The sequence below is a fragment of the Cucurbita moschata genome, unplaced genomic scaffold, assembly GCF_002738365.1.
Source record: "Cucurbita moschata cultivar Rifu unplaced genomic scaffold, Cmos_1.0 Cmo_Scf00367, whole genome shotgun sequence".
NCBI classification, from domain to species: domain Eukaryota; kingdom Viridiplantae; phylum Streptophyta; class Magnoliopsida; order Cucurbitales; family Cucurbitaceae; genus Cucurbita; species Cucurbita moschata.
Genome location: NW_019268883.1, coordinates 1 through 10,747, shown reverse-complemented (window position 1 = coordinate 10,747; position 10,747 = coordinate 1). Strand labels below are relative to the sequence as shown.

Below are 10,747 nucleotides of genomic sequence, written 5' to 3'. Positions count from 1 at the left end.
GTCATGAATAATAGTGAAAATGAAAAAATATCGCTACTCATTATGTCATAAATAAGGAAATATTGAATAGAAATAAAATAGTAATAACGAATAGTTTCTTTTGGAGATGCGAGGTATCGATCCTCATATCTCTCGCATGCTACATTCCCACAATTTTACATCAAAAAACTCTAAACTTCCCATCATCAATGATATTGAAAATGAAAAACTATCCCCGCTCATTATGTCGTAAATAAAGAAAATTTTATAAGAACTAATATATTTAGTAATCGTCGTTTCATTTGTTGATGCATGGTATCGATCCCAATAATTCTTACATGGGATGCAAACACTCTACCATCTAAGCTATATCCTCAAGATTCTTACGTCACAAAATCCTAAACATCTCGTCATCAATAATAGTGAAAATAAAAAAATAACACTATTCATTATATCATAAATAAGGAAAATTTGAATAGAAATAAAATAGTAATATCGAATAGTTTCTATTGGAGATATGGGGTATTGATCCGATCCCTGTACCTTTTGCATGCTAAGCAAGCAATCTACCATCTAAGCTACATTCCCACAATACTTATATCAGAAAACCCTACATGTCCCTTCATCAATTCTAGTGAAAATGAAAAAATATCTCCGCTAATTATGTCATAAATAAGGAAAGGTTGAATGGAAGTAAAATATTAATAACAAATAGTTTCTTTTGGAGATGCGGGATATCCCCTTACCTCTTGCATGCTAAATGAGCTCTACCATCTAAGCTAGATCCCCACAATTCTTGCATCATAAAACCCTAAATTTCACTGAATAAAATCTAAAGACACATTGTATCGATCCCCATACCTCCCACATGCAAAGTGAGTGCTCAACCATCTAAGCTATATCCCCACAATTCTTATGTCACAAAGTCCTAAACATCTCGTCATCAATAATAGTGAAAATGAAAAACTATCCTAGCTCATTATGTCCTAAATAAGAAAAAATTGAAAATAAATAATATATTTCGTAATCGATTGAATTGGAGATGCAAGGTATTGATCCCCGTACTCTCCACATGGGAAATGAACGCTCTACCATTTGAACTACATCCCTACGATTCTTACATCAGAAAACCCTAAACGTCCCTTCATCAATAATTGTGAAAATGAAAAAGTATCTCTGCATATTATGTCATAAATAAGGAAATATTGAATAGAATTAAAATATTAATAATAAATATTTTCTTTTGGAGATGCGAGGTATCGATCCTCGTACCTCTCGTATGCTAAGCCGTATCTCTCGCATGCTAAGCGAAGCTACATCCCCACAATTCTTGCATCACAAAACCCTAAATTTTCCATCATCAATAATAGTGAAAATGAAGAAATATCGCTACTCAACCTGTCATGAATAAGGAAAAATTGAAAAGAAATAATTTTCAATAATATATTTAATAATAGAGATAGTTTTATTTTGGAGATGCGTGGTATCTATCCCCGCAACTCTCGCATGCAAAGCAAGTGGTCTACCATTTGAGCTACATCCCCACGATTCTCATGTCACAAAATCCTAAATGTCTCGTCATCAATAATAGTGACATGAAAAACTATCCCTGCTCATTATGTCGTAAATAAGAAAAACTTGAAAAGAAATAATATATTTAGTGATCGATTCATTTGGAGATGCAAGGTATTAACCCCGTACTTTCCACATCAGAAGTGAGCGCTCTACTATCTAAACTACATCCCAACGATTCTTACATCAAAAAACCCTAAACCTCCCGTCATCAATAATTGTAAAAATGAAAAAATATCTACACTCATTATTTCATAAATAAGGAAAGATGGAATAATATATTTAGTGATTATGAAAAAATATCTCCGCTCATTATTTCATAAGTTTAGTGATCGATTCATTTGGAGATGCAAGGTATCGATCTCCGTACTTTCCACATTGAAAGCGAGCACTCTACCATCTGAGCTACATCCTCACGATTCTTACATTAAAAAATCCTAAACCTCCCGTCATCAGTAATTGTGAAAATGAAAAATATCTCCGCTCATTATTTCATAAATAAGGAAAGATGTAATAGAAATAAAATATTAATAACATAGTTTACATATGTGTCACTTGTGTTATTTTAATGTATTTATTTACTTGGTAAATGTCTTTCATACTACAATCTCTTGAAGGGGCATTTTGAGAATCGAACTTTCATACCACTAGACCAAATGCCCTTGTTATACCACTTGAAACGTATGTATGAAGCCGTATTTTGTCGTATTGCAGGAAACACGTGAAGTCCTCGGATGTAGAATTTGTCTTGGAGAATAAAGCCTTGGGATGGGATGTTAAGAAAGACTATGAGTATTAAGAGCATGATGGTAAGTATAAATGTCGAATATGAAGTTAGGTTGATTTCGAATATGAAGTCCTTAGATAAGAAGAGATTTAGACATAGGGGCATTTCAAGAATTGAACTCAAAACCTCTTGCACCTCAAGTGAGAATCATACAACAAAACCAAATGCCTTTTCTTGAACACCCAATATTTTTAGCTTCTACTCAAATATATTTTTCTCTTGGTAGTTGGAGGGCTATAAAACGAAAAGTTGAATTGTTATAATATACAAGGGTTATCAAATAAACCAACAACCCAACAAAAGAAATAAACTAATCAATTCTGGTTGGATTAATTCGGTTCAGTTCATCAATTTGTTTGATTTAATTTTTCTATTTTGCCTCGTGTGACAAGAAAATAAAGTTGTATTGAATGCACCTTCATTTATGACAAACTCATATGAAACATAATTGCATTAATAGTACTCAGAGTTGGAGTCTATAAGCATTTCATGAACTTCAGTGCAATTCATGCTTCATTAAAGATGAGATAAACTTTAGTTAAGTAAGGGGAACTTTAAATTACTTCATTTGGAGCTTCAATTACTATATGCTAGTTACAATCTTTAGGATTGACTAATTGGACACGAATTCATGGATTTACAGAAATTTCTGTGTAATTATCAACTACAATTTATGTTTTCAACTTTTTAGGACATAATTTAGGTAGTTGTTTTTATGAGTCGTAAACTTGTTTCTTTGCATAATATGGATTTAGTTGAACTATTATTATCGATAAGATGGAGAAAGAAATTGTCTTTGAATTGACTAATAGACCTAGGTTCATCTTTGTTGTCTTTTAACTTGTGATTTTGCAAAAAGCTTAACTAATATGAACTGTCATGTCACAAGAACTTTAAGGTAAATCAAGAATATACCCTACATCATTCAAGATGGCAATAAAATGAAGTTAAATTGAATGCACTTTAGTTTCATGTTTGGCGTGTTCAAGATAAAACATAATTGTTTTAATGATATTGAGCCTGGAGTCTATAAGAATTTAATGATCTGAAGAGAAATTCCTTTTTATTAGAGGATACCAACTGTATTTAAGATACTCGGAGTTCAAGAATCTGGATTTGAATCTGGTTAAGGAACAATAAGATTTGAAAGATTTGAATTCTAGACCAAATTTGTACCTAATTATTTCTTTTTATGACTAATTATAAATTAAGAGAAAAATATTTTATTAAAGATAGATTTATCTCTAAAACTTTCATGACGAAACCATGTTTAGACTAGTAGTTTAAAGTCAGGAGATGCGGTCATAGGTGTGATTATTTTTTATGGGTTCGTAATAGAACTTACCGTTGAGATGAAGGAGCCTTCAAAGGTTGTGAACTCACAGATGGGGTTGTTATGTAGTGTTAGTCTGTCTTTGTGTTGTAGTATTTTTGTATTTTATTTTATTTTATTTTAATTTTTTATTATTATTTTTTAATTGTATCCCAAACAAATTTTTTTTTTTGTTTGGATAAATTTGAACAACACCGTCTTATAATTTAATTTAATTTTATATTTAATGTTGGGTTGTTTTCTCAATCTCATTTTAATTTTACAACATTTTCTTATTTTATATTAATTTACTTTTATTTTTATTTGTTGTCACTCTCAATTTTAGTTTCTATTTGAGTTTTGAACACTTGAAATTTAGGTTGTGACAAATTGGTATCAGAGCAGCAAGATTTTAAATTATATAGATTTTTTCTTAGGATAAAGAGTCGTATATCTCTATGACTCAGCTCGATGACACGTCTCTCCGCGACCAAGTAAGCAGTCTAACCCTAATTTGTAGTATATGATATGTTGTAAAACTTGTATGAATTTATTGTATGTTTTGATTTTCGTGGTAGTTATAAAATGTCCTTGGACGTTAAAGAGTGAACGTTAACTACATAAGACAATACTGGATCAACGTTATAGTGTCTAGATATGGTGAGGAGGAAAAGAGTGGTCATGAGATATCTGTCTAGCCTTAGGAAAATAGAGAGTTGTCGTTGCAAAGTGCGAGACATCTAATCCATGAAATTTTGGTACTAGAAATGAAGAAACTGGAGATGGTCCCCAAACGTCTGTATGGACCATTTCCAATCGCACTTTCTTTGGTTCCCTGGCAGCGTCAACCAGATTAACCCTACGGCGTGACAATCCTTGAACTTCCACTCTTCCGTGGTCATGGTATCCAGCTTCACCCTCAAAATGGGTTCCTGAATATCTTTCTCATATAGACAACCTTCAATTTGTATCTTATAGAAACTGATATCGAATCCATCAAATTTTTCAATTCCAGTCTTTGAACTTTCCATCTTCACAGATCGTGGTGAATCTCTCCTCGCTCTGATACCAGTTACTAGAGTCACACAACAATGCACACACTTGATCTAAATGAACACAAAGAACATGATAGAGAAAATGTAAGAAGAAATATTGACTAATGGTTTTGTGATTAATGACTTCAAGTATGCAAATAGAGGATATGGAGAATGAGAAATGTACATTTAGGAAGCACTGACTAATGGGTATACATATGATTTTAGTTTATTATATATAGCTTCATTATATGTAACCGCCTACTATATATAATTATTTAGTATACATATGTCTATCAGATTTTTACTATAAATAGTCAGCCTTCATATCCAACATTCTAGAGCCCAAATAGTCAGGGATTGACATCTTGCTAGAACACAAAGTCATTTACATGCCCCTAGCAAAATGTCTAGTAGTAACGGAGTCTAACCCAACGATCATTCAGACAAACATCCATCAACCAAGAGGGATGAAAATGATGACGATAGTACAGTTGAGAAAGAATCTTAGCCATGATGAATCTACACTTGCTGCCATTGTTGTATTTGAAAAGGGGGAGCTCAGCCAACCTCAACAAAAACTTTATTGCCACTACATGAACACCACGACCCAAAACAAGAAGGTCAGATATTGGGTTTAGCCCTACCAAGAGAGATAAATCACAAGATTAGTTTTATGTGGCCTACCACAAATAGATGTCACGCGGCTCAGCCTTGTCAGTGATCACTCAAATGCTTGGCAAAGACACCAAGCCAACACCTCTACTGAATAAGGGAGACAAAAACAAACCACTAAAGCAACACATGTTCACGCAAAAATACCATCCAGACGGATGAAGAGAAGGGTCGACCACGATAATTTCAAAGCAAATAGAGAGTTATGATAAGTTAAGGTTAGATCAACTTTGAGTTCAAAGCAACAAGAACCAAAGACTGGTGCGAAAATTCTATGGACTAGTCGAAGTTATCCACAAGATTAGGAAGACATCATATAGGATCCAATTGCTCCTATGGATACAGACTAACCCTGTTGTCCACATCAGTAACTTGAAACGTTATTATTCCGACCAAGAAAACATCAAGTAAAAGCAGGTGGTATGACGTCATGCAAAGAAGAAATTGTTTCAAGCGAAGAAAGTAGGAAAGACACCAACAGAGAAGACTTGAAGAGTTAGCAAACCGAGAAGTGATTTTCAACAACTCCTAGTAGGTTGGAAAAGACTCCTTAATACTGAGATCAGCTAGAAGCGCGTCACGAGACCTAAAGTCAGCCTCATCCTACAACGTTGAGTTTATGAAGAGCCGGTTGATAGAGATATTGACAAATTGTGTAAGGGCAGATGTCGCGGTCATGATTGGCTGAGGCATGTTGCCTGTGGTTGCATGTTAGATGTCTCAGCTATTCTTGTAAATAATTTGTGGTTCATGGTGGCATGGTCATTCCAAACCCCTTTTACTTGCTTTCATCTTAGATAGGCCTTTACTATTATTGTTGTGCCAATACGGGGTGTATGATTAGTCCTCAAAATCATATCTACACCCATTAGGACTAAAATGTCCCAAAATGTACTATAGTAGAACGTGACCAGTTGTTGTTTCTTCACTTTTAGCTTATAACATTGCTTAATTTGAAATTGTTTTTAATGTATTTCCTCGCTCACCTTTTCTAAAATATTTCTTCTAAACGTAATTCGAGCATACATTGCTATTTTTCATTGAGTCTAAATTTTGCATGGTTGACTTGTTCATTGGATTAGAACAAATGTAACATAATCATTGTCTCACTACTGCAAGAGTGCGATTGTGACACTTGTCTTTCGTTCAGTTATGGGCCGCATCTTTTGACTAGTTACGTGAGTTTGGCCTGGAGCATACGTGTAGGTTGAAAAAGAAATGGTTGGATGCGGACTGCGAATAAGGGTTGGGCCACGGAAGGTTTTTTTTTTTTACCACATATGGACTTTGGGCTAGTGAGTCTTAAATTTGGGTTCGTTTGAAAAATTTTGGTTCGTTTTTTAGTTCAAACGAACCCAAATTAAACCTACTAGTTCCTTCTTCCTTGCACGACTCACTCCTATTCTCTATTCTGCCTCTTCTTGCTCTCTGAAACTTCTTTAAAGGCTATTGTTCACCGATTATTTGGGAGCATCTTCCTTAAAAGGATTGTGACCACAGATGACCTATGTAGAAAATTTGTACCCTCTTTCCTAAAACCTTTAGCGGACAACATACCTAAAACAGATGCGCTGACCAGACTGCACTACACCTCGTCTCACCCCTCAGGAGCATATGGATCCACCCAATCGAGGAACACTCAAACCAAACTCGCCCATCCTTTTTGGCACAGGGACGCGAGAACCAATCCGAGTAATCTACAGTGGGGAGACCCCTTAAAGCAACAAGCGAGAATGGCTAGGTTGATAGCAGGGTTAAAGAAAAGGCGAGTATGAAAAGACGTATCGCGTAACCGTCCCTGTAAGCAGCTTCATTCTTTCTTGATCTATGATCCGACTTTATGAAAAAAATCAGTCTTTCGGCTGAAAGTGTGACTGTTGGGTATGGATAAGCAGGACCTCTTGGTTCGGGGAAAACCGGAGATGTTGGCTAAGAAAGCTAAGCAGGCAAGTACAGGACGGACAAAATGCACATACAAATTGATTGACATGATCCCTCTCCCTCTCTCTTTGGCTAGTTGGCTAGTTGCACGATAAGCGGGAAAGCATATCAGGTAGGGAAAGAAAGGCTGCTCGATCTCCTGTAAGGCCAACCCTCAACGGCGAGCTCACCAGGCAATGCTATAAGTCCGATAGAAGTCCAAGGTTTCGTCTACTACGGACCAGGAAGCTCTTGGAGGAGCTAACATGAAATGAGAAATACATTCGTTTACGACAACTAATAGATAGCGAACCTTTTGGTAGAAACTGAATGATCCCCTGGCTCGGGCAAGAAAAGGAAAAGGTAGTCGTACTCCTACTTTTTCCGTCGGACGATAGGAAAGTTTGAGCTGAAAGATTGAAACACACCTAGTAAGAAAGGCGGGCTTAGCAGGTTTCTCCAAACGTATAAACAAAAAGAGGAAGCAACCGGTCCTAAAGAGGATACCGATACGCATACATTCTCGCATGGAAGAACCTAGTTGAACCGGATCAAGGGTTCTAACCTAGTCCGATTGACCTTCTTTGGCTGGGCCCCGCCCCTTGTAACAAGGTCAACCCGTACGTGCTTTTTCCTTTCGTTTAGCGAGATAGCTTACCAGCTCTTTTGGCTCATAGCAGCAGTATGAAAAGTAGAATCCTCATCCTGAGTCGAGTCCGCATTGTCATACGAATCGACATCGGCCAAACCAAGAGCTCCTATTTTTTCTTTAACGAAAGCGGATCTATCAATTTCGATAAAACCAACCTCTTTTAAAGAAGGAGTTGCTTTGCCTTGATCACCATGGACATATGCAGCTCCCGCTTTACTTTGCCTACCGTGAAAAGGAAAGTTCCCTCACGATAAGCCCTCCCAGCTCCCGAACGTCTTTCTATCAATCGAGAGAGGTATAGAATAGTACAACAAACCAACAAGACAAGAATGGACTCATAAGATGGGTGGTCAGGGAAGCGATTTCTTTTGGGTTATCCGCCAAGGAAATGATCAAGGAATTCTCTATACACGGCTCAGAGATGACCGTATTGTTGCACTTCCAAAGTAAAGTACCGTAGGCAAGTGAAGTTTTTGAACATGAAAGCGTGTAGAACTCAGATCCACTTTCTCTTTGATTCGAAAACTTCAAATTTGATCTTCCTTTCATCTCCGGGTGACTGAGAGAGAATTTAGGCCTAGCGTGCATCCGATTCGGTCAACAATAATGTACAAAGCGGATTGATTAAATGGGCTTGAAGTTCCATTATCGAAGATCTCTACTAGGTTTAGTGCACTTTGGTAGTTGCGAATGTTGCCGTAATCGAATGTCTTTCTCATTCGACATTCTCTCTTACCAAGCACTCATACTCGCCAGGGTTGAGGAGACAGCCCGTGAGCTAATTGGGTTTCGAGATTGGTATGCGTAAAAAGAGCTCACTTTCGACTTTCTCCTTGACGTTTTGTGCCCGGTTCTGGTTCAGGAAAGGGTCTGATCTCTTTCATTGGAGCACATTGATGCCGAAGGAGTCTTCCAAACCGGTGGAGAGGCTATGATGACTTCAGGCTATTCAAATAACATGACTGATACTACAAAGAAAGGGTATCTAAGTCACACTAGTGAAATAACTTTTTCATAATAATTATCTCGATATATGATACCAAAAACCTGCCTGATGACTGATAAGGTAAGGGGTTTCAAAAGACAAAAGAATGACAATTTGGGGCTTTGCACTTCAGCCCCTGAGAATACCACATCAAGGTGACAGGATTCGCCTGCCTTCGGATAGGCGATGGGGCTTTGCACTTCAGCCCCTGAGAATACCACATCAAGGTGACAGGATTCGCCTGCCTTCCTGACCACGGATAGGCGATGGGGCTTTGCACTTCAGCCCCTGAGAATACCACATCAAGGTGACAGGATTCGAACCTATGGCTCTCTGAAACTTCTTGTCTTCCTGACTACGGATAAGCTATGGGGCTTTGCACTTCGGCCCTTGAGAATACCACATCATGAAACTTCTTCATTCAGTTATTTGGGCAACAGATCCTATTTGACGACAGCGGACAACATAATGAAAAGTAGAAAGAATACAATAGAACAATTTGTGTAATGTTATTTTTGAAGAACGGCCCAAGATGATCTTTATTCTTCTTCCAAGAATATGTTTCATTTTGTAATGTTATTTTTGAAGAACGGCCCAAGATGATCTTTATTCTTCTTCCAAGAATATGTTTCATTTTAAATCATATCATCTTCATAATTCATTTTGATATAATATTGTTGGGGGCATTTTGAGAGGTTCATTTTGATATAATATTGTTGGGGGCATTTTGAGAGGTCTCAAGTAGTATATCTTGATTCTTAGTTGCTAGTCTATATATTTTCGGTGCCTCAATATATGAAATTTATATTAAAGTTGTGCATTGCCACGCATTCCTTTGGGTTAGGCCCCATTGATAACTAAACAATTTTTTTTCTTTCAAAATTGTCCTTTTTTCTTTTGGAGGGGCATTCCGAGAATCAAACTCGAGACCTCTTGCACCCAAAGCAAGAATCATACCACTAGACCAAATGCCCTTATCATGGACTATATATTAAGTTGTTTATGGAATGTATCATCATTATATTAAATAGATCATTATCATTCAATTTCTCTGAGGCTCATCTTTTGAGAAATGAACATAGGGGCATTATGAGAATTGAACTCGAGACCTCTCGCACCCTAAGCGAGAATCATACCACTAGACCAAATGCCCTTTTTAAGATAAATGCAACATTTTTAACTCCTACTCAATATATTTTTTTTTCTCAAATTTGAAATCTATTTTCTTGAGCGGTTGTTGGACAATAAAACAAAAAGTTGATGGTCTAGTATTTTACTTGTAAGTAAGACATGTAATATTGAATTGTTCTAATATGCAAGTGTTATCAAATAAACTACAACCCAACAAATGAATCAAACTAATCAGTTTGGGTTGGGTTGGATTTTTTCAGCTCAGTTCATCAGTTTGTTTGATTTAATTCTTCTATTTTGCTTCGTATGACAAGAAAATGAAGTTGTATTGAATGTACCATAGTTTTATTTATTACAAACTCATATGAAATTAATTGCATTAATAGTACTAAGAGTTGGAGTCTATAAACATTTCATGAACTTAAGTGCAACCACTACAACAAATAATAGATATGATAGCTTATGAAAAACGCTATCATAGACTTTTTATAACGTTTTTCAAACGTCGTGACAGCCCATGTTATTAAAAGTTTGAGACTTTTTATATTGTCTTTTTCTAGCTATAAAAAATGTTATAATAGAGTATGATACTATAGCTTATATAAATTGCTATAAAAACATTTTATAGCATTTTTTTTAGAGCTATAATATTTTTAATATAACTAAAATATTGGCTATTTTTTACTTCTAAAAGCATTTT

General features: G+C 36.0%; 2 non-coding genes across 2 annotated transcripts; both read right to left on the bottom strand.

Moving 5' to 3' along the window:
- Positions 1-9,818: 9,818 nt before the first annotated feature.
- TRNAP-UGG lies at positions 9,819-9,890 on the bottom strand. Its single transcript has one exon. It is a non-coding gene; the product is annotated as a tRNA-Pro (tRNA).
- Positions 9,891-9,997: 107 nt separating this feature from the next.
- Positions 9,998-10,069, bottom strand: TRNAP-AGG. Its single transcript has one exon. It is a non-coding gene; the product is annotated as a tRNA-Pro (tRNA).
- Positions 10,070-10,747: the final 678 nt, after the last annotated feature.